The 27,602-nt window shown below is 38.3% G+C and overlaps 1 protein-coding gene across 4 annotated transcripts in view; it reads left to right on the plus strand.

The window, feature by feature from the left end:
- The window catches only part of Cntn3 (contactin 3), a 443,276-nt gene that overhangs the window by 88,426 nt on the left and 327,248 nt on the right, over window positions 1-27,602 (plus strand). Inside the window, exon 1 of one of the 4 annotated variants that reach the window (XM_045133939.1) lies at window positions 1,431-1,448. The exons of the other annotated variants lie outside the window; for them this stretch is intronic. The gene's annotated coding sequence lies outside the window, so the exon portion shown is untranslated. Of the gene's footprint in view, window positions 1-1,430; window positions 1,449-27,602 lie in introns of those variants that run through there. 4 annotated transcript variants of the gene reach the window in all.

The raw sequence follows: 27,602 nt of genomic DNA on the forward strand, positions 1-27,602 counted from the left end.
TAGAGGAGTTATATTCTAGGGCAGAATCATAAATGTACCTTGTTTTCTGTACTAAGTGACTGCTTTAGAAAAAAAAATAGAGTTGTATAATTCAGATAGAAAGTCTATATAATTTTAATTTCAAAACTGATATTGCAGTATGTATATTATGTATATAATATCAATACAGTATATGAAAAACAATATAGTATTGACAAATAGAATTTACTAATGTGCTAAGAAAATAATCACCTCTTTATATAAAGTTAATTCTGAATACTACAACATTCATTATAATGTCAGAATCAATAAGTTAGTTTGGAAAAACATATAGTCATATGTACTGAAAAATAAATCTGATCAAGTTTGTCATTCTTTATTTAACATGCTGATTATGTAGCAACAGAAAGTATCAGATTACAAAAGCTGTTTAAAAATTTTTAAACTCCACATGCACCAATTTGAATGCTAGTCATCAAATTAATATCAAGACACAGATAAGTTTTCCAAGACTTACTATAAATAAATCTTTTTTGGTTTAAAATAGATAGTAGACTGATGGTCTACACTCTAGAATTAGAAATAGATTTTGGGTTGGATGAATAAATATCAAAGATGGCATTTCAGTTCAGTGGTACAAGGTTGGTTCATTTAACATATGTTATTGTTGTTATACCTTATCCATTTGCAGTGAATTAGTGTTGAGGCTCCTAACTTACAATATATAAAATAAATTCTGAATGGAATAAGAATTTAAATATAAACAAAATAAGAGCTTCCTAAATGTATTTAGCAGATGACATACTAAATTTAGTAATAGGGAATGCATTCTTAAGTTAGCCACTGTAAAACATTTTCTAGATAAAAACATACTATACAAATTTTAATCATAAGGAGAATCAGTGGAAATATGTTGAAGAAAATTGGCAAAAGAGCTGACAGGTAAAGACTCAATACATATAGTATTTCTTTTATTCTCTTCCTCGTTCTTTCTTCATTTCTTTTCCTCTCTCCAACTCTTTTTCCCATTCCTTCCTTCCTTCCTCCCTCCCTTTTTTCCTCCCTTCTGTCTTTTGCTTATCATGGTAGGGATTACACACAAGGCCTCATACATGTTAGTTAAGTTGCCCTTCCATCACGATACTACCTTCATACCTAAAAAATGTTAAAATTTGGTATTTAGCAGTTATATTTCAAACAATGCAGTTTAACTAATGAATGATCCATAGCAAGGAAGAAACGGCTGTAGAAGATGGTAAAGGCAGAAAAAAATCAAAGAGAAATGTGACACAAACTAGTAAAGAGGAAGGAAGTGATAGCATATTGCTTATCATTGGTATGAGTGAGAGATACCTGTGGTGGTTTGAATAGATGGCCCCCAATATATTCATTTTTTTATTTGTTTGTAGTTTGCATCTGTAGCCACTTGGCTGGAGGCGGTTTCACTGGGTGGATCTTCAGGTGTCCTGGTAGGTTTAAAATTTCAATCTAGAGATATGCAAAGTGTGCCTAGCAGGAGTTCCTGAAATATGCCGTGCTGTGTGACTTGAGGCTTGTGTTTCTCTCTGTGATTGGTCCTATGAAGAAAACAGGTCAGTTTCTTCTGCCATTATGAACTTCCTTTGGATCTGTAAGCTTCAATAAAACCCTGCCTCCATAACTGTGCCTGGTCTGTAAGTTCATCTCAGCAAACCTGAAGCTTTCTGCTACAGAACTTGGTACTGGGAGTGGGGTGAGATGAACCTCACCATGTGGATGTTGGTTTTTCAGAACTTTTGTTTTGGAGGAATGAGCATGGACTTGGTGTTTGCAACTGAAGATGCCTTCTGGAGTGCTCAGCCAAGTTTTATGGACTATTTTAATGAGAGTTTGAGAATCCTAAGTACAAACCGTATTAAATTTTGAGGCTTGGCTTATGAACATTCTAAGGGGAAGAAAAGACTGCAGAAAATCTTGTTGGAACTGGGCTACTGGCATAAGGGCTGGCTGCATTCTGCTGCCCAGTCCCAGAGTGTTTGATCATGGTTGATTAAATTTGTTGTGGACTGATGTGCCTGGCTAAAGATATTGGACTGAGAGATTAAAGATTTTTTAAGCTGGAAAACCGCAAGCAAGTTAAAATTACAGATACTGAGACTGATTTAGGTTACTGAACTTGCTATAGTCAAATACATTAGCAATCTTAAGGAAGTTGGTCCAACTGTTTTGCATTAAAACAATGAAAATTATGCCTGAGGAAAAACTATCATAGAAATGCAAAGTCTTGGAAAGAGTTGACTGGAGAAGGAACCTGCTTTTCAAGGGTATGATTTGTTTCATCCCTGAATTAAGAATATGGGTGTGTCCTGCACAACTGGTATTGGTTTCAGAAGCATGAAAGATGTGAGGAGTGGTCATGAATCACACATGGTTCCAGGAGCTGCTGCTGAGATGAAGCATGAGGCAGGGCATGATGCTCTGATAGGCTGAAAGAGCCTTTGGAAGATGGCCTGTGGTTTGCATGGAGACCTGAAAACATTTTGGATATACCAGGACTGTGCAAGGGCTACCATGGTGGGCACTGTTGGCCTAGGATGGAAGTGTTCCCTGGCTACTCTGCCCAGCTAGAGGGGCAAATCAGAAAATCTGGAGACTGTCAGTCTCTGATTATATTGAACATAAACTGCAGAAGTTTGATGTTTGTTGAATGGTGGTTGAGTTTGCATTGTTTTAGTCTCTCCTTGCTATGCATTATAGTAGTTGAACATGTTTACTCTGTGCCTTTATATGTTAGAAGTGTTTAACTTGTTTGATTTTACAGGTCTTAATATCTTAAATTTGTCAAGACAGTGGGGACCTTTTAAATTGAATTGAGTACAATTTACAATGTGTGAAGTTTATAAATCTACTAGGAGCCAGGAGCGGAATGTGGTGGTTTGAATAGATGGCCCCCAATATATTCAGTTTTTTGTTTGTAGTTTGCATCTGTGGCCACCTGGCTGGACGCAGTTTCACTGGGTGGATCTTAAGGTGTTGTTGTAGGTTTAAGATTTCAATCTAAAGATATGCAAAGTGTGCCTAACAGGAGTTCCTGAAGTGTGCTGTGCTATGTGACTTTAGGCTTGTATTTCTCTCTCTCTGTGATTGGTCCTGTGAAGAAAACAGGTCAGCTTCTCCTGCTATTTTGAACTTCCTTTGGATCTGTAAGCTTCAATAAAACCCTTCCTCCATAACTGTGCCTGGTCTGTAAGTTCATCTCAGCAAACCTGAAGATGTCTGCTACAATACACATGCTCTTAAAGATGCTTATATTCATGACATAGGAAAAGTAAAAATATCATTTGCTTTACAAGAAGAAAGTGTGTTTGTGTGTGTTTGCTTATGTATGCTACATGACAACCCTCACTATTAGAAAGGTTTGAATATCTTTCCGTAATTACTCACGTATGCTTAAAATGAGGTATGGAGATGTCCCCATGGATGTGCAGAAATTGCATCAGAGAAAGAGTAGTTGGTTGCAGAAGAAGCAATGTATGCAAATGTTATAGCTCATTGGCAAACCTACATGCATTTATTTGTGTTTGTACATGTGTGTATAAATGCACAAACACACACACACACACATATATATGTGTGTGTGTGTGTGTATATATATATATATCACACATATGTACATATACATATGTAAAGTAAATGGGAAGAGGACATTTATAGGAGATTACTGTTAAGATGGAAGGGATTAGACAAGAATGAGTGACAGAATGATATGTATAGATAGAGAAAAGAAATAAGAGAATAATGACATAAAAAGTTTTCTAAAACTAACAAAAATAAAGAATAATTTTAACAAATAACATGACATGAATGGAAAATTTGAAATTAAATTTGATGCTGTGAGTATGAAGATTTGTTGACTGATGGATCAAATAATAATAATAATAATAATAATAATAATAATAATACAAAGTAGACATCTTTGAGAAGACTGAAGCTTTAGGCAAATCAAACAGCATAAAAATACCAAAAAAAAAAATGTTGCTTTGACAACATTCAAGAGCCTAAATTGGAATCCTATCAGAGTTTGGAAATATTGCTAAGATTCTACCCAGAGATGGTGGCTTATGCCTATGGTTCCTGCACTCTTAAGGCTTATGTTAGTTTGCTGTGACTTCAAGGCCGGCTTAGACTATAGGATGAGTTCTAGGTAGTTTGGAATAGAGAGATATCCTGCCTTAAAAAAAGAAAGATAGCTTTCTATTTGGAAATTTTAAAACAAGCAATAGACATAATTTTAGTTTGGTATGATAGCCACACAATTGATGTTAGTGGTTGGCTAGTGAACCTTTAAAGCGTTACCCCAGCAGTACTAATGTTCTCCTAGGACATTTTTCACATTTTATATGACATTTTCAAAGATTGTTCTTTGTTTTACAATAGTTTGGCACCTACTTCCATCCTCATTGTACAGGGTCATATCCAGGAAACCTATATGACTCCAGACTTTTCATGCCATTTTGATGATCTCATTCCATCAACACAGAGGTTGGAGTAGGATTCCTGTAATCAGCTTTGGACAAGAATTCCCCCCTCCCCCCAAGGGACTCTTTACAACTTGGTTCAAGCCATATATTCCAGGAAGTTCTCATTTAGGGTCTTTTCTGTTTTAGAGTAGAAATTGTCTGTAGTTAATACTCAAAATTTCAGAAAATATTTTATATATTTGTAAATAAAACTCATTAGAAAGTTTATATATTGTTAAATTTACCAGTGCTCATAAAAAATACGATAAAATATTACATAATAAGAAAATATGATGGTGACTGCTCAGTGAAAGATTTAACAGGTGATCTGAAAGTGGATAAAGCATCTTTCATCTTCACTTGCTCAGAGGCAGGTCTATTGCATAGTAGTATATCATTAGGTTGTGAGCTCATATCATAATTTATTGAGAAGAGATTCTAATAATGCCTTTCCCCTTTCAATGCCAGGCTGACCTCCCATGTCATTTTCCCCAATTTATTTCATTCCTGTGGTCTGTGATCAATACAGAAAAATCAGCTTGTGCTCTCTGACTCTTGTGTTCCTTTCAGATTAATTTAGTGTCCACAAGTCCATGGACTCCTTTATCACAGATTGAAAGTTTAACATGAACTTGTCTGTCAACTATGATTAAAAATCATTAGAGAAGCCGGGCGTGGTGGTGCACGCCTTTAATCCCAGCACTCGGGAGGAAGAGGTAGGAGGATTGCTGTGAGTTCGAGGCCACCCTGAGACTACATAGTGAATTCGAGGTCAGCCTGAGCCAGAGTGAGACCCTACCTCGAAAAACAAAAACAAAAACAAACAAACAAACAAACAAAAAATCATTAGAGAAAAGGTACTTTCTTGTATGTTGGTTTAGCAGTCTTTGTGAAGTTGGCCAGCTTTTAGCTTAAAGGAAGTCTAAGATTTAGTTAGACAATCACTACATTGCTTCTCTTCCCAGTGTTGCTTCCTACTCTTTATTTTCTGATGACACTGTCCATTTATATCCTTCCCTGTGTTCTGTTTTATTTTAGGTTCTACTTTTATACCCATTTTATGCACTTTCTGCCTGTTAAGGACTTATAACTTTATACTACATTTTTAGCTTATGTAAATAAGGATTATTGGCAGCCCTTTAGATTCTTTAAATAAGAAAAATGGAGGCTCATTTCTTTGGTCTGCAATGTACATTTTACAAAGAAAATGTAAACTCATAGGGAACATTTAAAATTTTAAAAGTAAGAATAAATAAATTGGAACCAAATTTGAGAGGCGTTTGTAGCACTCTTTAAGTAATACATATCATTAATTAATTCCTTTTGACTACTGCATTGTGGCCCAGTCATGTTAGAAGGAAGAGATCGTTGCTTCTGGTTCATGATAGCTCACTTCATCTTCTTTAAGTTCTGTGTGGATCAGAATTACATTGAGAGACAAACTCTCTCTAGTAATGATTGACTGATTTTTTTATTATTTTATTATTTTTATTTATTTATATGAGAGTGACAGACAGAGAGAAAGGCAGATAGAGAGAGAGAGAGAGAGAGAGAGGGAGAGAATGGGCACGCCAAGGCTTCCAGCCACTGCAAACGAACTCCAGATGCATGCACCCCCTTGTGCATCTGGCTAACATGGGTCCTGGGGAATCGAGCCTTAAACTGGGGTCCTTAAGCTTCACAGGCAAGCGCTTAACCACTAAGTCATTTCTCCAGCCCCGATTTACTGTTTTAATGGTCTGATTTATCTTCCTAAGATTTTGAAGTTCCTCGCTTAGGTGATGAAACACTTGCCTTCTGTACCACTTAAAACTCACTTCCAGTTTCATTACCCTAAGCTGCTTCTTTAAAACAGGTGTGGAATTGGCAACTTTCAATGTCTTATAAACCCCTCTTCATTCCTCACTAGAATACACTATATCACATTTACAAACAGTGACATTGGCATTTCGCCTTGTATGTTTGCACAGTGGCTTTGAACCTACGTGTATTTTCCTATTCATAGCTTATTCATTATCTAAGAGTTGCAACTATTCATATTTTACTTGGATCTCTAAACCTGTTGTGTTTTATTTATTTATTGTTTTGGATTTCCTATAAATGATATTATATTCTATTTTTATGCAGTGTGCTTTTTCAATTCTACATATTTTGAAGATTGGATTGCATAGAAAAGTGGATTTTGCTTGTTGAAGGATGTGGTTTGTTGCCTATTTTCACTATTGCCTTTAATGTCATGGCTGTTGTCTTTTTTGTCCATGCTGAGTAGTACACAGTACCATGTCTCTTGTATTTGTATCCAGGAGAGGGACTGATCTAGGCCTTGAGGTTTATAAAATGATTGACAGGTATCATTTTATAAACATTAGCATGAGCAATGAGGAACTTCAAAATCTTAGGAAGAAAACTCCATTTCATTGAAGTCCAGCACTTGATATTCTTTTCACTCTCTGCCAATACTTTTACTTTTATTGTGAGATTATTTTTCTGTAACATTTGATATTCCTTTGACCTTTCAAATTTTGCCTGATGAATTTTTTAAATTTATTATTAACTGCTAAATTGAAAAGCTAGAAGTTTCCAAATATATTGGTGGAAACATAGGCTACCTAAAAGACTTAAATTGTAATTGTAAACACATAAATAAAATACTACCAGTGTTTATGTGCATATAAAGAAGAATGGAAGGCTGGAGAGTTAGCTTAATGGGTAAGGTACTTGTCTCTAAAGACTAAGGACCCAGGTTCAGTTCCACAGTACCCTTGTAAGCCAGATACTCAAGGTGGTACATGCATCTGGAGTTCATTTGCAGTGTTTGGAGGCCCTGGTGCACCCATTCTCTCCTCTATCTCTCATTCCCTCTTTATCTCTCCCTCTCTCCAATAAATAAATAAATATTTGCAAAAATAAAGAGGAATAGATGCTTATCTCATTAGTATTGCTTGATGACATGAAGTCACTTGAAGTTTTCATTTATTTTTCTGGATAGTTTGGCATGGGATAAATTATGTAGCTTAGATAGATGGAAGAGAGTTTTTGGCATGCAGGAGTCTGTAAGTAGGGAATCCAAGAGGTATACTATTGGGGATTTTCTGCATGTTAGATTTGTAACTAGTCACAGGTAAACTGCTTAGTCTTACCATTGAAATTTCTCACCTGATAGCTGGTATATGAGTAGTACCCACCCTGCTTTCATTAAAGATGGGTTGATAGAATCCACATCAATTATAATAGATATTAGTATTTATTTGGCTTCATAGAATCCACACAATAAATGCCCATCAAACTCCTGGGACTAGTTTCAGTGTATTTTCTACTCCTGGAAATGTGCCATGCATAGTGAAAATAGCAATAAAGACATTAGTGCTGTGGTTAGAGGGATGCATCGGTCAGTATTCACAGCCACTCCTGTGGTAAGGATGGAAGTGTCGCCTGGTGAACACTGTGTGAAGGGAATCCTTCAAGCTTGAGACTAGGAAGCTGTTTACTATTGTATGTTCATGTGCTACGTTTACTGAAAGACATATGAGGAAGTATCTATGAAGAAAAAGTTGGGAAAATATCTACATACAAATAGAAATAAAACGAGGAAGTGCAAGCTCACAAAGCAACCTGTCTCTTTCAAGTGCATATTTCCTTGAACATGGGCAACTGCCAGCCCTGAAAAAAAAAAAAAAAAAAAAAAAAAGCTGTGTTTTGCTTACTATGCACTTTCATAATTCTTAGAAAGGTTGCTCACTGGAGTGGTAACCTTGTAGAAGCCAAGCTTCCATAATAGAATGTGCTTCATGACAGGTCGTGAAGGTCCAGATTTTATGTATGTGGTTCTGGAAGTTTCTCTGCCAGGTCATTCTATCAGCTTTTCCTAGCAAAGGGAGGTTATGTTCTGAACAAATGCTTTGTGCAAACCGGACACATGCCTTTATGCTTAGGTGGTATCTCGGGACTTTGCATGCAGGCTTCCTTTTCATCCTACTCATTTCCAACCCTTGTTTACTCACTCTGTCCATCCTTCCTGCGAGTCTTTAAGGTAAAGTAGCTGTCAACCAGATCCACTATAGAGGCAGGAGGAAAACATAACTAAGACTCAACAAAGAGTAGCAGCAGGATTTCAGGGTGCAGCTATCTATGGAGTAACTGCCTGCATGCTGTTGTAGTACATGCTTAGTTGCATTTATTTTGTCATCCTAGAAGGAGCTTAGTGTTTTAAACTGGTAAAGGAGGTGAATACATACTCCAGCAGGGGGTCACATAGCCCAACTCCAGGTCTAGAACATTTCTTTCTTAACTGGGTGATGGTAAACCAGTGGCAGCATTGTCCTAACATTAGTTTCCTTCTCTGGAAGTGGAAAAGGGCACAGTATCTCTTTCACAGGGGTCTTGTGAAGATTAAGTGAGCTCAATGTTTGATGAAATGACCATGGAAATTAGGCTCATAATTCTTAAAAAAATACATTTCTTAGCAAGAATATTTACTTCTAAATACTTTTAATAAATCAAATCCTAAAATTTAAAACTAATAACCCTTACCCAAGTAGCATATTATGTTTTTGGAACCTATTGCCTACATTTATCTGGGGTTATATAGATCCTGAATTATGCTCAAGCCCACCCATGGAAGATTCTGGAATGAGAGAATTAATATTTGTATCTATTGAAATTAATGTGAGGCTTTCTTTTAAAAATTGTTAGACAGGGACCATTTATATGGCTCCTTGAAAATGTGAAAAATCAACTAATATTTTTAATGTGCCAAGAGTGATATTTACAAAGGACTAACGCATTGTACAGTCAGTATAGACAACAGCTGAATATAATTGCCACATCTGCTTCATATACACCAGGATTAATATCAGCCTAGAATGTCATGAAGGCAGGCTTGGATAGTGGCTGACAATCTTAGGCAATTTTCTCTTAAGGAATATTTTAGCTCTTAGACCCTGTAGAAACCCCAGCTTAGCTTTTGTTTCTTTCCTTCACTCCTGCTTGGGAGAAGAAAAGTGCTACCAGGGACTGGACTGTCCACACATCCTTGCTTTTACATGATAAAGATGAGTGTTTTCAAAATACTCCCATGACAATAAACACTATTCAAATGTGCCTGTTCTAGTAAAGTGGAACCTGTCTACAATGGACATTAAACAAGGCAGGATAAATAGGAAGCCATCCTTTGGTTACTTCTGGCAAATGTGTCTCAAAGCACCCCTTTTACTAAGTAAAATAATAGGTCTATGTTCTTGCAAATAATTGGGCTCAGGAGGAATACATAGGGAGTGAAATTTAGCTAAAGTTCAGTATTCCTGGCTTTCTTTGCTTGTGATAAAACCCAATAACCCTGCTTTTACAATGCAAAATTAGCAGGTTATGTAGCCTGAATAATGAGTGTTCTTACTTTACTCACCAAAGTATTTCCCAAACAGTTACTAATTACTTTGCACAAAACCCTTTCAAGTAGGTAGCAGCCCTCCCCGCTCATAAGAAAAACCTTGTAGATTGGCATTGGGAGTTTCTATCACACAGCTCCACGTCCTCTATTTTCAATAGCTCAGCTTGGGATTTTTCTCTTTTCCTTTATGGCACACTCATTCTGTTTGCACAGCTGTCCTGTGTTCTTTCTGAGAGTCTTTGCAGAGTTTATGAATTGTGAAAGGAGAAAAAAATGAGTACAATATTGGGATATGGGTTACTTCTGGCCATTCACCTTCTTGGCTTTTGCCCTTAAGGTGCCCTTCCCTGTTCAGAGCATTTAGAATTTCTTCTAGGTCTGTCTTAGGACACTGAAGTAACCAGTTTTCTTTTCAGACTTGCCAACCCCCTGGGGACCTCAACCCCTGGGGAATACCTTCTTCTTTTTAATTTCAAAAGAATTACTTCTCTGCTTATGCGTTTCCTGCCTAGACTTTTGTTGACGTCTCAGTGGCTGGTGTGGAAGCCCTACTGCTTTCAAGATCAGCTCATTTGGAAAAAAAAAAAAAAAAAAAAAAAAACTTGAATTTTTTTCTCCAGCTTCAGCTGTCCCCACAGCAAACAGTCACAGAGGTAACAAAGGGAAAAGAAACTCCCGTGAAACATGGTCAAATGCTACCATTTAGTCCACCTCTGACAGTTAGGACTGGAGTTTGGAGGCTCATTATGTATTAGCCCATGGCTCCTAAATGTGAGGCTGAGTCTGCTGCAGAATTGCTTGGGGATTTTTTTTAATAATAAAATTTCTGGGACTGGTGCCTAGAAATTATGATTCAGTGGACTGAGCGATTTGTGTTTTTGCCTAGCTGCCCCAGATGGTCTAGTGTGGATCCAAGTGTGGTAACTACTGCCTGAGATCTGATGTTCATTAATTCAGGACATATTGTTTGGAGTGTCCGCCATGGGCTGCGATCATCATAGGCATTGGGCACACAGCAGGATGTGCATGGAAATCACCAGGCATAATATGGACAGCAGAGTTACCTTATTTGAGAGAGGGTCTCTTGATAGGGCTTTCAATGTTCAATTATTTCTCCTTTGAAACCCCAGACTCTGGGTTTGTAGGTCTTACTTTGCCTATAGGCATGTTTTCTTGAGCCAGCCCAGTGATTAACAGTAAAAGTATTTCCATCTTTGGGGTGGAGTGCATGTGCAGATTAGCAATGGTTGCTTGATACTGAGAAGTGGCTGCACTTTCTTTCCTCTGGGGAAGTCAGTAGCTCCTGCCTGGCTCTGATTGCTAACTGGCATGGTGATGCTTACCTGGTTCTTTAATAACTTCAAATTCCAAGTGGTGTATTGGGAAAAATAGAAAGTATATTTGTCAAAACTTCCATTTGTTTTTGTTATTCCCACATGTGAAGGCTAGAAAGAAAAGGGCTTATTTTATTTCTCTAAAGTAAAGTATGAATTCAGGGGCGGGGGTGTTGGCTCAATGGATAAACTGTTTGCTGAACAATGTTTGGGTACCTGAGTTCAGATCCCCAAACCCCATGTAGAAGCCAAAAGCTGTGATAGGCTTCAATACTCCTGGTGTGTCTACAGCAAGGAAGGAGGAGAAAAGGTGGGACAATGTTCAGGTGCTCATGAATGCTGAGCAGACTAGGTGAGATCCCGTCCCAAAGTGAGGTAGGAGGTGAGGACTAACTTGTGAGACGCCCACTGACCTCCACATGTGCGCCACTGCACGTGCTTAGCCACACTCACTCAGAAGAGCACATACACACACAGTAAATTAATTAAATTTAAAAAATCTGAATAAAAAATGTGCTCAAGCTTGGTATGGTGTTACACACCTTTAATCACAGCAATCAGGAGGCGGACATAGGAATATTACCATGAGTTTGAGGGCAGCATGGGAATACAAAGTGTGTGCCAGGTCATCCTGGGCTAAAAATCCCTACTAGTATGTGGAGAACTGAACACCCATTATTACGTGGCTTTTGTGAACACAGTATTCCCATTCTCAGTTCCACCCATAAGACTTCTGTGAGTTCCTTAAACATTTCCTGCCAGTGGGGCCATGCCTTCCCAGAATTTCTCACAGACTAGAGAGAACACTGTCATACCTTTGACAAGCTAAAGTCAGGACTAGGGGTTTCTTTTTTTTTAATTAATTAATTTATTTTTATTAATTAATTTTGTACCCAGTGAATACAGTCAAGTTGGTACCATTGTTAGGCTCATCCATGTCCTGCCCCCTCCCACTGGTCCTTCCTTGTTGAGGTATATGGGTCGTGCATTGTGGAGTTAGCCTACAGTTATGGGTAGGAGAAATGTCTTTGCATATCATGACCCAACATGTGGCTGTGACATTCTTTCACCCCCTCTTTGGCAAAATTTCCCTGAGACCTGTTGGGTTCATTTTTGGTCTGCTTCAGTGATGAGGTGTTGGGCGGGCCTCTGAGTCTCTGGATATCTGATTTGGTAGGAGTGGATTGTTTTCTGTGTTGATCTCCTTCACTCTTGTGCTGGTTCCCGGTTCACCAAGAAAACAGCACCTTTGCTTGTTTTGCCAATTATTCTTAGTTTCAGCTGGGGCCCTTTTGAGGTATAATGGGGTTGTTCTTTCCTTAGGATCTGCGTGTATCTGAAAAAGAGAAGCAGATTCTCCAGTGGAGAGTAAAGTTAGCACCAGACAAATGGGATAACCCTTATTTATTTATTTATTTTTTATAGATAATTTAATAGGTGTAGGCTTTCTTATAGGGCATGATTGGTGGTAGCTTGATAATGGAGAGTGGACTCATGTTTGGAAATGGTTCTGACTTGTTTCCCAGCTCCAGCTATGGGTCCCGTTCCACTGAAGGGATCAGTTAGCCAAACCAAGAGCAGTTGATTTCCCACTATGGCTGTGTACCACTATTGCACTTGTGTGGGCATCACGACAGGTTATTTGCTACTAAGTAGTTTAGACCATGAGTTGATTGGACAAATATTGGTCATTTTCCCCCAGTCGCCCATGTAGCACCTTCTGGCACTAGACACGCTGACTGTCTGGGGACTGAGGTTTCTTGTGGTCTGAGTTAATCCAGAGATGCAAAGCTTGGAAGATCATTAACAGGCCTAGTCTTGGGGACCTCCTTAGCATTTTTTGCAATGTTGGGATCTTTTGTACAAACTTACTGGTGGGAAAATGAAAATAATTTTTTGAATAACATATGATAGAATGCATCAATTTTATTATAAAAATGTCATATATAATTACACATTGTATTTATATGTAAATGTACATTTATTGTATATATTACTGAAATTTATTAATTTTATTGTATTTGATATAACCTTTTTTTCTGAAAAGGAGAGGAGGTGTGTTCTTGTCCTCACTGTAATGCTCTCTGAATAAAATCTTGAGGATTGGAGAGATGGCTTAATGCTTAAGGTATTTGCCTACAAAGCCAAAGGATCCAGGTTTGTTCACTGAGGAATGTACCTAGGTTCAATTCCCCAGGACCCACTTAAGCTAGATATACAATTTGGAACATGTGTCTGGAGTTCGTTTACAGCAGCTGAAGAGCCTAGTGTGCCCATTCTCTCTCTCGCTCCTGCTTTCTATCTGCCTCGTTCTCTTTCTAAAATAAATAAAGTTTTAAAAAAGGAAACTTGGAGAGACTGATTCTCGCTATGAAGCACTGTATATTTCTCTAGAAGCAACTGTGATCCTGTATATTTTTTTTCATTTTAGGTGTGTAAATGCCTTGTGGATGGAGGTTTCAAGATGGGCTACATCTAAGTAATAGGCATATTTGTTTAATTGACCTAAAAGTTTAAAATTTGTGTTTTTAGTAGTTGTTTGTTAGCATTTCAAAGAAGATAACAGCTCTAGGCTTGGGAAACCCAAGTCTTCTGATGACTAAGCTGTAGGGTTTAGTACAGGCTCAGTGGACACATGTATATCACTATCATTACTTCACATGCCTGTGGGTTTTGTAAGTTTGTAGGCAGGCAATTGGCTGTTTGTAAGCATGATTAAGTGTGTATGTGTGTGTATCCATGTGTGTACACATGCATGTGGAGTCCAGAAGATAGCCTTGTGTTCTTTAGGCACCATCTGACTTAATCTGTTTCTTATGGTGTGTATAGATGTACATGATGTGTGTGGATATATATGAAGTGTATTTATGTGTATAGGCACATGCACTACAGCATGCATGTGTATGTCAGAGGACAAGCGAAAGGGACTTGTCCCTTCTTTTCACTTTCTTCTTGAGGCAAGGTCTCCACTGTTTACTTTGCCACTGTGTGTGTTCCAGTCTAGCTTTATTTTGGGCTTAGAGATTCTCCTGGCTCCACCTCTCCTTGACATAGGCTCATTGGGATTAGAGATGCATACACTACTTTGCAACCCACTTTACGTAGGTGTTGAGGAATTGAACTCAGGCTGGCAGGCTTGCAAGCAAGTGACTTTAACAACTGAGTTATCTTCTCAGACCCTCAACTTTAAAGATAAGTCTATCATTGTTTAGGAACTTGCCAAATAGGCCAGAATAATTAGACAGTGAGACCCGGGGATCTGTGCATTTCCACACTCCCAGTGCTGAGACTAACAGAATGTGCTGTCGTCACACCTAGAATTTTTTAGGTGGCTTCTGGGCATTGTACTCAGATTTTCCTACTTGCCAGACAAGGGCTTTATGGACTAAACTATTTTATTAACCTTACCTGTTCTTTTGTACCCAGTCTGTCTGGCTCTGTCCATAGTAGGGAATTCCATTGAGGCTGTTGCAGTACCCTCTCTCCACTTCCATTGTGCTTATATGAAACTTTGTTTTGTAGGAAAACAAAGATTGCAGATGTAGGCTTAGGGTTGTAGGAAATAGGTTTATGAGGATTTCATTTCTTCCTTCAGTTAAAATTGATAATGTGGGTATCAGTGCATGCTGCTCTCACAGCTTGCCTCAATTTAGATTTACACTTCTGTGTTGATAGAGTGAATGTTTTGTACACCTAGATCCAGCCCTTAATAAGTGTGAATTCTAGGCAGATAACTATTCATAGCCACAATTAGCATCTCTGAGAGGTGTCACAGTCACTCCACTTAGTGTGTTAAAAAAACTTAAAAATGTAGTTAAACTGAACAGGTGTTTTATTTTTATGATAAAGCAGCTTTGACAATGTTATTCTCTTGATGAAATGAACACGAGACCTGTCTTTGAATGCACATAGGAACTTTGCATAGCTTTAGACTGGAATTCCAAGTTGCTTCCAAGTTGCCCCCCCCCCCGAAGCTCCCCCCCTCGCCGCCACCCCCCCCCCCTGCCGTGCACCTTAGAGCTGGACCCTAGGATCAGCCCAGTGACACTTCCACCATAGGTATCTGGAAATACAAGAAGCTTTAAGAAAACTCAAGAAAGCTATTGGGGGACATCTATTCAAACTACCACAGAAGTTATGCCTAAAATTATATCTATATCATCTATCTATATCTATATCTAATCTCTCTCTATATATGTATGTATACACACACACACATACACCCACATATATATATTTAACATAGTACCTTCCTCATAGTATAATGTCTATAAAGCACATCAAATCCTGCCAACCACACCCATTTGAGATTCTCATTGCTCAATATTATTATTTGCCCATAATCACTGTCTCTGTCTTTTGTTTTGGATATATGAGAAGAGTTCCTCTAAAGTGCTGCATTAGAGCTGTGATATTGCTAGATCTCTCTCTCTCTCTCTCTCTCTCTCTCTCTCTCTCTCTCTTTCTGTGTGTGTGTGTGTGTGTGTGTGTGTGTGTGTGTGTGTGTGTGTGTTGGAGGGTGATCAGGCTGAGTTGGCTACCTGAATGGTGCAGGTATAGAGATGGACAAGTTGGGGCTGGAACATTTGGTTTTTAAGGATCTTCTAAATGGAGTGACTCCATAAAATCACACAATGGCTTTTAAATTTAATCATGAACATAAAAATACAACCAGAGGATATAGGACCTGCTGAGCGCCTGGCCTTGGCCAGGTAGCAATGGTTTGTGAGTCCCTTGGAGATACTGATAACAAGCCAGAGACAGCCTGGCAGTCCTCCAGAGAGACACCAGCCTGAAAATCTGAAGATGTCTCTATTGCATAATCTGTTTTCCCTCATGGCCATTGAACAGCAAATTGTTTTTCATTTCTTTTCAGCAGTTGTGTGCATGTGTGTGTGTGTGTGTGTGTTTGGCTATTGTGGATTGATTTCAGAGCCTTATGCTTGCTTAAAATTACATCTGAGTTCTGCTTCTCCTGCACATTTACACATAAGAAACACAGGCAAAGGTTAGAAAATGGAGTGTCAGTAAAGAGACATACCAGGGTTGGTGGCATTTGATGCAATGCTGAGCCCCCTTTTCTTATTCTTTTGATCTCCTCTATGCAATTTTGGCTTAGCTAGACTCATTTCCCTGCAAGTAAACTCCAGAATAGTTTTTCATCTAGAAAATCTTCTTACATGTTGAATTTTTATCTCACTTTATAAATATGCTCAGCGATTTTCCCACTGCAAAATGCCATTCAGCTGTGCTCTATGGGCCCTCTTCCCATGTCTAGCCCCTCTGCCACTCCTTCCTCCATCATATTGAAAGAACAACAGGTTCTCATTAGTCCACCTCTACCTTCCACAGTATGACCATGCTTCCCCAGGTCTCTGTGAAACAGAACTTAGGGATATCACCAAAGGGATTGTTTAGTGTTCTTGTTCTCTCCTTCTCTTTCATGCTCATCCCTTCTTTCCTTCTTTTATGTCCCTGTTTCCTTCTTTCCTTTCTTCCTTCCTTTCATTTCCTCCTCCCCTCCTTCCTTCCTTCCTTCTTTATGACTTTAAATATGGAAGAATTAGGGATTTGGTGGCATGGAGAATAGGAAAGCGGGCCAAAAGAAAGTAATAGAAGGGGATTATAATCAAAATAAATTTTATATGTGCAGGAGAATAGTGAATAAAAAAGTAGAAATAGTTTTATTGAACTAATTTATTGAACTAAAATTCATATACCATAAAGTTCATACTTTTCCAATTTAGTACCCTTTAGAGGTATACTGCCATCCTCATATTCAACTTTAGAACCCTTCCCTAGAGGGAACACTCATGCCTATTTGTGGTCACTTTTCTAGTCCTATTGTTAGCCCCAGGAATCCATTTCATTGCATGTTCTCTTGCCCTCCTTTGCAGAACAAGAACCCATTCATTTGTTTTGCTTTTGTGATACAGGCCACATGTGGGAGGCTCTGGGCCACTCAACATATTTTGTCTTCATCTGCTCCCACATTAAACATTATTCTTCTGTAGGCTTCTTCATATAGTGCTTTCTGGCTTTTGCATGGGCTATTTTTTCACCTTCATGAATCTCCTGCTGCATAAGTTTTAGCCACTGTCATATGACCCTCCCCTTATTATTCCTTATCTCCTAGAAAATCCTTCCTTGATGAATCTTCTCAAATGTCACCCCCAAGTCTCTTATGTCTCTATGCTGACACTCCATTTTCTAACCATTACGTGTATTTCTTATGTGTAAATGTACAGGAGAAGCAGGACTCAGACGTAATTTGAAGCACCTTTGGTCTAAACCTCTGCTTTTTCTTCTTTCTTTGATATTCTTCTCTTTTCACCTATTATTGGATGGTGCACTGGTGGCCTCACCTATCAATATGTTAAAACTTAGAACATGATTTAAAGTGAAACTAAACATATTCCATGTGCTAACCTGCTATAGAGTGGAGGCCTGAACTTAGTGTGAGAATGCATAACTACTTGTTTTCAATTCTGCTGTGTGTTTTGCAAGGGAAGAGAAGGAATGTTGCTGTTATGCCAGCTGTCATCATGGTAGTTTGGTCTTTGTAGAAGTGTGGAGTTGGCATTTTCTACCATAGATTTTCCTGTGGGGTCATTATAAAGGTCTGACCTTTGGGAATATTTTCCCATAATCCCTTTCATGTGTTGATATACACCCCAGTCTCACTTCCTCTTTTCTCAGCTCTCAAAAGGGCAGGGACATCCTAGTATCTCTGGGTCAAGTCCCTGTACCCAAGGCAGTGTGCAATAGCCCTCCATAGAGATTTGCAGTGTCTCCTGTGAAAATTTGCATTTCCCTTTGGGATTTAATCCCTGCTATATCTTGGTGATTCTAGAAAACTCCCCACTAGCATCCTGTTGCAGATCACTGGACTCCTGCAGAGAATATTCACAGATGTGGGACAGAGTTATGACTGTGGGTGCCTCTACAAAGGGTCAGTGCATTGTGAACAAAGATTTATTTTATACACTCTCTCTGTCTGCTTTAGGAACTCAGCATGTGTAGGCCTTCTTACCATGTTCATGCTCTGTATTCCACGGTTACCCAAGAAAGCAACACCAGGAGCTGGCTGAGAGTATATCTGGCGCCCAGGTGACCTTTCTCCTATCACCATTGAAAAGACCTCTCCTTTTAGCAATAAAATAAACATGAAATTGACATTTTTCTTTTATTTTGGTTTTTTGAGGTAGGGTCTCACTCTAGCCCAGTCTGATCTGGAATTCACTTGGTAGTCTCAGGGAGCCTTGAACTCATGGTGATCCTCTTACCTCTGTCTCCCAAGTGCTGGGATTAAATGTGTGCAGCACCACACCCAGCTTCATTTGTTTATTTCATCTTTACTACTACCATGAACATTAACACATGATTTAATAATTTTTATGACAGAAGACTGAGAATTCTCCTTAGTAGTAAGGTCCAAAAACTTACGAATAAGTCTAGGGAATCTTTCAAAAACTAAATAGGAATAAAATGTAAAATCTAAATGTTAATGATTTATTTCAAAATTTACTAGTGTTTAGAACTATGTGTGTGTGTGTGTGTGTGTGTGTGTGTGTGTATGCCTCTCAAGGGGTCAATGCACACCCATATGCCTACACACACACACACACACACACACACACACACACACACACACAGAGTGGAAAGATTTAAAATGATAAAAGAAAGCATGCTGAAGAGTATTTTACCTTTTTATTCCCTATTCCTAAGCATACAGTGTTCCCAAGGGAAAATCCTTTTACCAGCTTTGTAGATCTTTGCAAGGCTATTAGGTGCACATTTAAATATATATGGATTTCTTTTTGTTTCTATGGACTGATTATGTGTTAGGCACTGTTCTAAGTACTTTCATATGCTACTGACCTACTTCATCCTCACAGCAATCCACAGAGCTCATTTGATTATCATTTTTCAGACAAGGAAACAGAGACACAGTTTGGTAAATAAACCTGTCCAAGAGAGATAAACGTAGAAGAAGCCATGTACTTTCATAGGATAGGAATCAAATGTAAGACTCAACTGGATTGTGAAAGAATCACAAAGTATAACCAAATTATTCTATAATTTGTTTAATGCCTGAATTAATATAATTGGCATTGAAACTAGCCATATAATTGATAGCACAAGTTTCAGTTCATCTTCACTAGCAAGAAAGAACTGGACTGTTTATGGAAATTATGTTGCTGCTTGATTTTAACCATATGTATTCTGATAATACACCATCCCTGTAGTACACATGAATCTAAAATTGTGCTGCAAACCTATTTTGAATTTAATAAAAATTTCTCAAATATGTACCAAGTCACAAAATTACAATGTTATGTGAGCTCTGGGTACTACCTGAGACATGCAAGGGCCATGGCTGTATGTCAAGTAGAAGTGGCCCTCATGGCTGGAGAAATGTTTGAAGGCAAAGTGCAATGGAAAGAGCCCAGGAAATTTTGAGGCTAAAAGCAAAGCAGGAACACTGATGTCAACCTTTTGTCAACTATGTAAAAGACATTGACATTCCAGTAGTATTTCAAAGCAGGTCATGTAGTAGCATAACCTGTTAGCTGTATCTTCCACCTTCAGCCTGCACCTGATTAAACTAGGAGAAACAATTACAAAAAAAAAAAAAAAGTAATGTTTACCCTGATGTTGTAGCATTGACAGGAGTCTAGATAGAGAAGATCTCTGTGCTGTGCTGAGAACAAACTGGAAAAAAAAAATGCAAGGCAACTCTTGCAATATATATTTAATAGGTGGCCTCTTCTGTGATGTTCATGCAGTGGTTCTCTGTACTATTTTTATGTGTAGAACACTTTCTAGCAGAGCACAAGCAAGCATCAGTGGGATATTAGCCAAGATATATATGCCTTGCAAAGTGTGAAAGCAACTACTATTTTCAACTTGTATGTGTGTGTGTATATTGAGTCAACATCTCAATGTGCCAAAGCTGGCCTGGAACTGACTATGTAGTTGAGGATGACCTAAAACATTTGATTCTCCTGCCTCCACTTTCATAGTGCTCTTATTACAGGTACAAACTACCACAGCCACAAGCATACCCAGTTCTGCGATTATACCCAGAGCTTTGTGCATAGTAGTTAAGCACTGTACCAATGGAACTATATCTCAGTCCAATTTCATTGTAGAGCCTTTGAAGAGTAGTCTTCTCTGGAACTTTTTTTTTTTTTTTTTTGATTTATGGCTTGTTTGTTTGTAACAGTAAGTGTTAGTGATCAGTCCCTTTGGTTTTTTTTATTATTATTTTTTTAAAATAATTAACACCTTCCATGATTGTAAACAATATCCTATGGTAATTCCATCTTTCCCCTTTGAAACTCCATTCTCCATCATATCCCCTCCCCCTCTCAATCAGTCTCTCTTTTATTCTGATGTCATCATCTTTCCTCCTGTTGTGATGGTCTTGTGTAGGTAGTGTCAGGCACTGTGAGGTCATGGATATCCAGGTCATTTTGTGTCTGGAGGAGCACGCTGTAAGGAGTCCTACCCTTCCTTTGGCTCTTACAGTCTTTCTGCCACCTCTTCCACAATGGACCCTGAGCCTTGGAAGGTGTGATAGAGTATTACAGTGCTGAGCACTCCTCTGTCATTTCTTCTCAGCACTGTGATGACTTGTGATGACTTCTGAGTCATCACAAGGTCACTGCCATCTGAAAAGGGAAAGTTATCTAACAAAAAAGTGAGAGTAGCACTAATATATGGGAATGGGCATTAAGAGAAGTGCTCACTGTGCAGTTTTATGATCATAGTATATATATTTAGCCAGACAGCAGAGGATGTTACGCCTCTAGGGCTCATGAGTACCCTTGTTGTAGGTTTTCAGTATCAGGGATGTATACGCTCCCATGAAGTGGGCCTCCAGTCTAATTAGAAGATAGTTGGTTTCCCCCATAACAGACGTGCCACTACTGCACCCTTAGCTCATTTGGTCTGGTTGGTCAAATATGAGGCTTTTAATGTCCACTGTGGAGTATCTTTATTGGTGATTTCTCTCTCTCCCATTGAACTTCATGGAGTGTGGCTTTTTCCAGCTTTCTGTCATCTGGTATACATGGAGGAGGTTTTCAGCCCAGTTCCAGCAGGATTTTTCAGTGGCCTTGCAGCCCAAATATATGGAGTCTTCAGCAATAGGGTCTTGCCATCTATTTCTGGTAGGAAAGGGCCTTGGCATTGGCCTGTAATGTTTTGGGGGCATCAGGGACCTCCCTGGCCTACAACTCAATGGCAGGTATCCTATCCCTGGCACTTAAAATTTTCTAGTAACAATCTATGGCTCCTGAGTGTTCCATTGTCCAAAAAAGTAGGTTTCCATATGATTTATTTATATCCTCTTAGATTTTGATTAGCCCTCTCTTCATCTTTCCTTTAGTCAATCTGTTCCCTTGACCACACTTAGGCCTTTTCACCACATTAATCTGTTCTTCTACTTACATATATACAATACCATCCTATTAAGTAGGATGGAACATATTTTTTGTTTTTAATAGAATTTGTTTTGAAAAATTGCATAATTTTTACTTCATATGATTTCATAAATGCTCTAATTTCTTTTTGATCTAGTTCTTAATTTCTACTAATTTCCAAATGAAAAAGAATGAATGACTGAATATAGAGTCAAACACCTACCTGTAAATATGTGAACACACATTATGTCCATGTGACAATATTTTTTTTATATTTTATTTTTATTTTTTTATCTGAGAGAGATATATAGAAAGAGGGAGGAGAGAGAGAGAGAGAAGTAGGGGATAATGGACACACTATGGCTATTAGCTACTGCAAAGGAACTCCAGACTCATGCACACTGCCTTATACATCTGACTTAGGTGAGTCCTGGGTAATCAAACCCAAGTCCTTTGGCTTTTCAGGCAAGTTCCTTAACCACTAAGCAATCTGTCCAGACTCAGAAATTATTTCTGTGAAATAAATTCTGCATACAAAAGTTAGCCTGTATCTGCTGAGGTATATTTTGTCTGCAGGTGGAAGAGTGGAAAACAATCCTAACCTAGGAAAAGTTATAATTACTGCGGTTTTGAAGGTGGTAGTTCTGTTCATGTGAGAAGCCATGGTGTTATAAATGACAGTAATCAGCATTGTTGGTATTGACAAAGGGTCAGGAGGGGATCTGAAGTGTCCCAGGAGCAGAAGATGACTCCCAAGTGGCAGTTGTCTCAGCTGCTGATTGTGCTACTTTAAACATAGAGATACTCTGTCTAAGCTATGTCCAACGGGGAGCATTACGTTCTACCCGAGCATGTCCGAAGCGCAAGGAAGCACGAGTGGCATGGTGAAGGGCATTGCTCTTGGAATGCAGAGTTTAAATGATCTCTGCCAACCAGCCCAGCAGGAAGGAAGCAGGTTTAGCATTCAGAGCAAGTGAACCACATTGCTGGGTGATATACAGATTTGGAAAGGATGAATGCATCATTATGATTATGAATGAAAACAGAATGGACAAGATGCCCGATTTCCAAAGTAGCATGATTTTTATCTCATCAGGAGCATGAAGTCCTGAGTTAGGGATGTGATGTTGTGAGGCTGGGTGTCATGACAGGGAGATAATGCATGTCCTAGGAGGCTCAGAGCAACATGCATAGAGACCAGCTTTTTTACCAATTAATGTTTGGATATTTTACTATGACAAAAGTCTCAAGTGTAGTCCGTATAGACTAGAAGAGTAGGGGTGGACCAAGAAAAGAAAGAAGATGAAAGGAAAAAAAAAAAAAGAGTTGGAAGTTGGCAATAATATATACAATATATACTGGATCTGGGATTTCAAAGTTGGAGGTAACTTTTTGTGAATGTGAGAGATAGTGATCTCCTATGCAATCTTTCTAAACAAAGTTGTATTTTTTTTCTCTTTGAGAGAAAATACATATTTGTTTGGTATTTGTTACTGTGATAGGAAGAAAGGAAACCAACCACATCATTCTCTTCCTTATACAGAGACAGAACTCTGAGTGTTTGCCTAAACTACATTCAAAATTGTCTATATACATTGAAAATAATAAATGCATTTCAATATTTCATGACCTACAGTCTTCATAGCAATTTTGTAAAGTATATGACAAAAGCCACAAATGGTCTCTTCCTCTTTTAGCTCAACCAGGAACAACTATTTAGAGTACTTTTGTGTTGAGTCCAAGGTCTAGCATTTTTTTTTTTTTTTTTAGCTCAGCTGACATTAAGAATTACAGTTGTCAATATGTACTATATTTTGGAGCTATTTAAAGACCTCCATCAAAAACGTGTTGTGAATACATTAAGCTTTAGCCCGCTGCTGCTAATGTCTATTAGCAGAGAAAATTCTACAGGGTGTCTGGGTTTTTATTTTTTTCTTTCTTTCTTTCCTTTGGTTAAAGTATTCCTGTGAATAGTAACATATTCTTATTGTAGCAGATAACATTTTGCTTTGTATTTGTCTTACTTCAGTTGTTGTTTCCTTTGTATTTATTTTAGTTTTGTGATTTCAATAGTGGGATAAGCTATAATGTGTCCCTTCTCTCCATGACAGTACTTGGCAAATCTGTGAAGTTGTAATGGTTGTTATTAATTACCTTCATTATTTTTAAAGTCAATTTTCTAGTCTAATAGTGGTCAGAAATGAACAACCTAAGTTTTAAAATTAATCTTCCAGAATTAGATTTTTTAAAGAAAATTTTCAAACTTTACCTAATGTATATATGTGTGTCTATCTATATGAACATTAGAACTTATAGATGTTAACCTATCATTTCTTTTAAATTATATAGTTGTCCTATTATAATTAAGTTTCTGATTTCTGTTAATTTGTGAATAGGTGTAAAATTGGTGTGCAGGAAAATGTATTTTCAAGTTTTTAAGTTAAATACAGCTTGCACTCTTTTTAAATTTTTGATGAAAATCTAATTATATCAGGTCTGGTTAAAATTGCAGTGCCTTTTCAAAGGGTTTTATTCTAAGACTAAGTTTCTTAGCCAGGCATAAATAAGCTGAACTCGATTATACATCTGAAGACTCATTCCATACTCCTATCAACTTGGCCATTTGAACTGTATCTCATTATACTTCTTATAATAAGCAGAGAACACTTAAAACACAAGGCCTTTGCATTTTCTTTTCCCTATGCCTAGAGGTGGCCAAGTCAAACTGATATGAACTAGAGCAGGATTCTGGAAGGCTGTTGTTGGGACAGGCATGAACTCCATGGTCATCCTCTTGTGGTATGGTAAGGTGTGGGTGAGCCTGGAATGTGGATTGGTATCCCTTAGACCAGGGTCCAAAGAGTTGCTTTCACCATCTTATTCACCAACTTAAAATCAATATCAAGTCCTTGTGTATGTCCTGAATCTTTCTCCCTTCACTCACCTGCAGCATGTACATATCCCAGGTGTACTGTGGCTCCTCCCCCTTTTCAGAGAGGAACTGCTTCTGACCTTCTTGAGGTAACTTTTCATCTAGGATCACATGTAAAGTTCTGACCCTTTTCTGTAGTTTTCATAGAGGGATGTTTGCAAACACTCTGCTAGCCATCAAATAAGGTGGCACTTTCACTAGTAATATTTTTCATGAAAGCAGTTTGGGGAGTGAAATCCTCACTCTCCTGATGGCCCTATAAACTCCTGCTTCTACCTATGAAGATATAATCCCTCTACCTAAGAAATGCTCAAAAAACTGTTGTTGCATAGATGTGTACTCAAAACACTCTCAACTTCATTAAATTTCTTCTATACACTTTGAAAATGGAGCTGATATGCACATGGCCTTAGGGATATCACATCAGAAAGAATATTTTTAAGGTATCAACTTTTGGCTTTGATGTTTACTTTTTCGAAACAGTTTTCAAGTGGTGGCCAGATCTCATGCTGTGACTTATATATTGGTTCCAGTAAAAATTCTTTGCCCTTACTTCCTATCAGATATACAGATTAAAATCTCCTAAATCAATGTCATCATTGTCTCTACCATGCACAAAACATGAAAGCTTAATATGAACATGTTTGAATCATCAAGGTAAGCCAGGGTCCTACTTTTAGACATTGATAAATCTAGTAATTTGCTCCTTATCACATTTATAATAGTTTATAACATTCATTTTTCTTTTATTAAACTTTTGTTTATTTATTGATTGATTGATTGATTTGAAAGCAGATAGAGAGCTAAGAGAAGGGGAGAATGAGAAGGGGGGCAGGCAATGGACACTCCAAGGCCTCCTGCCACTACATACAAACTACAAAGGCATTTGCTAGTTTGTGTATGTTTCGCATGTTTATTGGGAAATTGAATCAAAAATGGGGTGCTAGGCTTTGCAAGCAAACACCTTTAGCTACTAAGCCATCTCTCCAGTCCCATATTTTGTCTTTCTATATAGTATGAGATGTAGACTCTCAACATTTCCACTGTATGACATACATCAAAGCTTAACTTACATGAATGTTCTTGATGGAGGTGGATGAGGTGGGGATGAAGACAATGGTGAAAAATTACTGACAGCATCTCTAGCAGAGATGTGCCATTTTTTAAAAAAATTCATTTATTTATTTGAGAGTGACAGAGAGAGAAAGAGGCAGAGAGAGAGAGAGAGAGAGTGAGAATGGGCGCGCCAGGGCTTCCAGCCACTGCAAATGAACTCCAGACGCGTGCACCCCCTTGTGCATCTCGTTAATGTGGGTCCTGGAGAATCGAGCCTCGAACCGGGGTCCTTAGTCTTCACAGGCAAGTGCTTAACCACTAAGCCATCTCTCCAGCCCTAGATGTGCCATTTTGACCTATACCACTAACCACCTGTTCTTTTCAAGTCTGTTTTGCTATTACTAAATACTTTCTTGGTTAGAATTGGCATGTAAATTGGGTAACTAAGAGTTTGTCAGTTTTTCAGAAAGGGAGTGACTATTTCAAGCAACACACTTTGTGGAGCCTTTCCAAAACCTGATATTCAGCCATTCTCCATTCACAATGTTCTGTGGTTATTCATGATTCCTTAGCATGCCATGTGTAATGGTACTACCTTGTATGTGTTCCATGGACTGTGACAACCACTGATACTGTATTTTATTTGACAATTAAAAACATATTTCCCTCTTTCTTCCTACTATCTATGTGTACATTTATTTATATCACCTTTCTCTTGATTTCTGGACCATAATTTCCTTACATGCATATTGAAATGAATATTTTGGTTATAACTATAATCAAATCTAAAACTTTTTTGTTACGATTTACATTAGCAATTGAAAACTGTAGACATAAGATTTATCATTGGTTAGAAAGATGACTAGGTATCTGAGTATCTTTGGTCCAAGTAGAGAAAATCATATAATGGAAAGGCTTAAACAATATACTAGTTAATTGTGGTTGATACATATATGTTATTTTGTAATCTTAACTCATTCATAACTTTGAGTTACCATTTACGAAGACCTGATACTACTGGAAATTGCCTTTTGAAGTATGTTGTATGAGATTACTATAGCACAGACACTGCTTCTGTGTCCAGCATATACACTTGTTTCTTTGCCTCTGGAGGCACTTGCTTCCCCTATAAGAAATTACATTTGTTAGGTAACTAGCAGTCCTAAAGAACAGCTTCCATGAGACCACAAATGAGAGTGGATAGGTACATACCTCAGCTCATTTGCTTTTGGCAAGGGCAATTTTTGTGTCTCTTTCACATACATGATCTTTCCAGGATGGATTTCCAGGATTTCTTCAGTGGCAGTAAACTTGTTGCTTACAATGTCAGGGAAGGTTAACTGTATTATTAATGGTGGCAGGATGATTCCTATATGGTCCTTTGCTGGATGCTTTCCTGTCCCCACTTCTGTTCCTGGAGAGAGAGGAGGAAAGAGGAAGAGAGAGAGGGAGAAAGAGGAAGGGGGTAGAGGGAGAGGGAGAGGGTGGGAGTGGGAGAGAGAGAAAAGAGTGTGAGTGTGTGTGTATGGATATGTCTGTGTACCTGTGGAGACCAGAGGTTGATGACTGTTTCTTTCTTGATTGCTCTCCGTTTCTCACTTGAGCCCAGAGATCCCAAGTTCTAATGAGTCTGTCTAGCCAGGTGGCTTCCTTCCTCCCTTGGGGATCCACTTTTTCTGCCTCCTGCATTTTGGCATTACAGGTAGCCACCATGCCACACCCCTGACATTTACATCAGGGCTGGGATCTGAACTCCAACAAGCGATTTAATACTGATTGAACCATCTCCCCAGCCGCCAAGGATTGATTTTCTCTTTCACCTTCCAAGTAAGCAATTTTCTCTGGAATTCGTGTTGCAGTATTTGTATTGGGGAATCTCAAAGTAAGACATCTGTAATTTGTACTAATTCAGGTACTGAGAGGAGGTTAAAGATCTCGTGATTGTGTGAGTTTCCCAACTACCCATGTGATTGTGTGATAGCTTAT

This window comes from Jaculus jaculus, chromosome 14, assembly GCF_020740685.1.
Source record: "Jaculus jaculus isolate mJacJac1 chromosome 14, mJacJac1.mat.Y.cur, whole genome shotgun sequence".
Lineage (NCBI taxonomy): Eukaryota > Metazoa > Chordata > Mammalia > Rodentia > Dipodidae > Jaculus > Jaculus jaculus.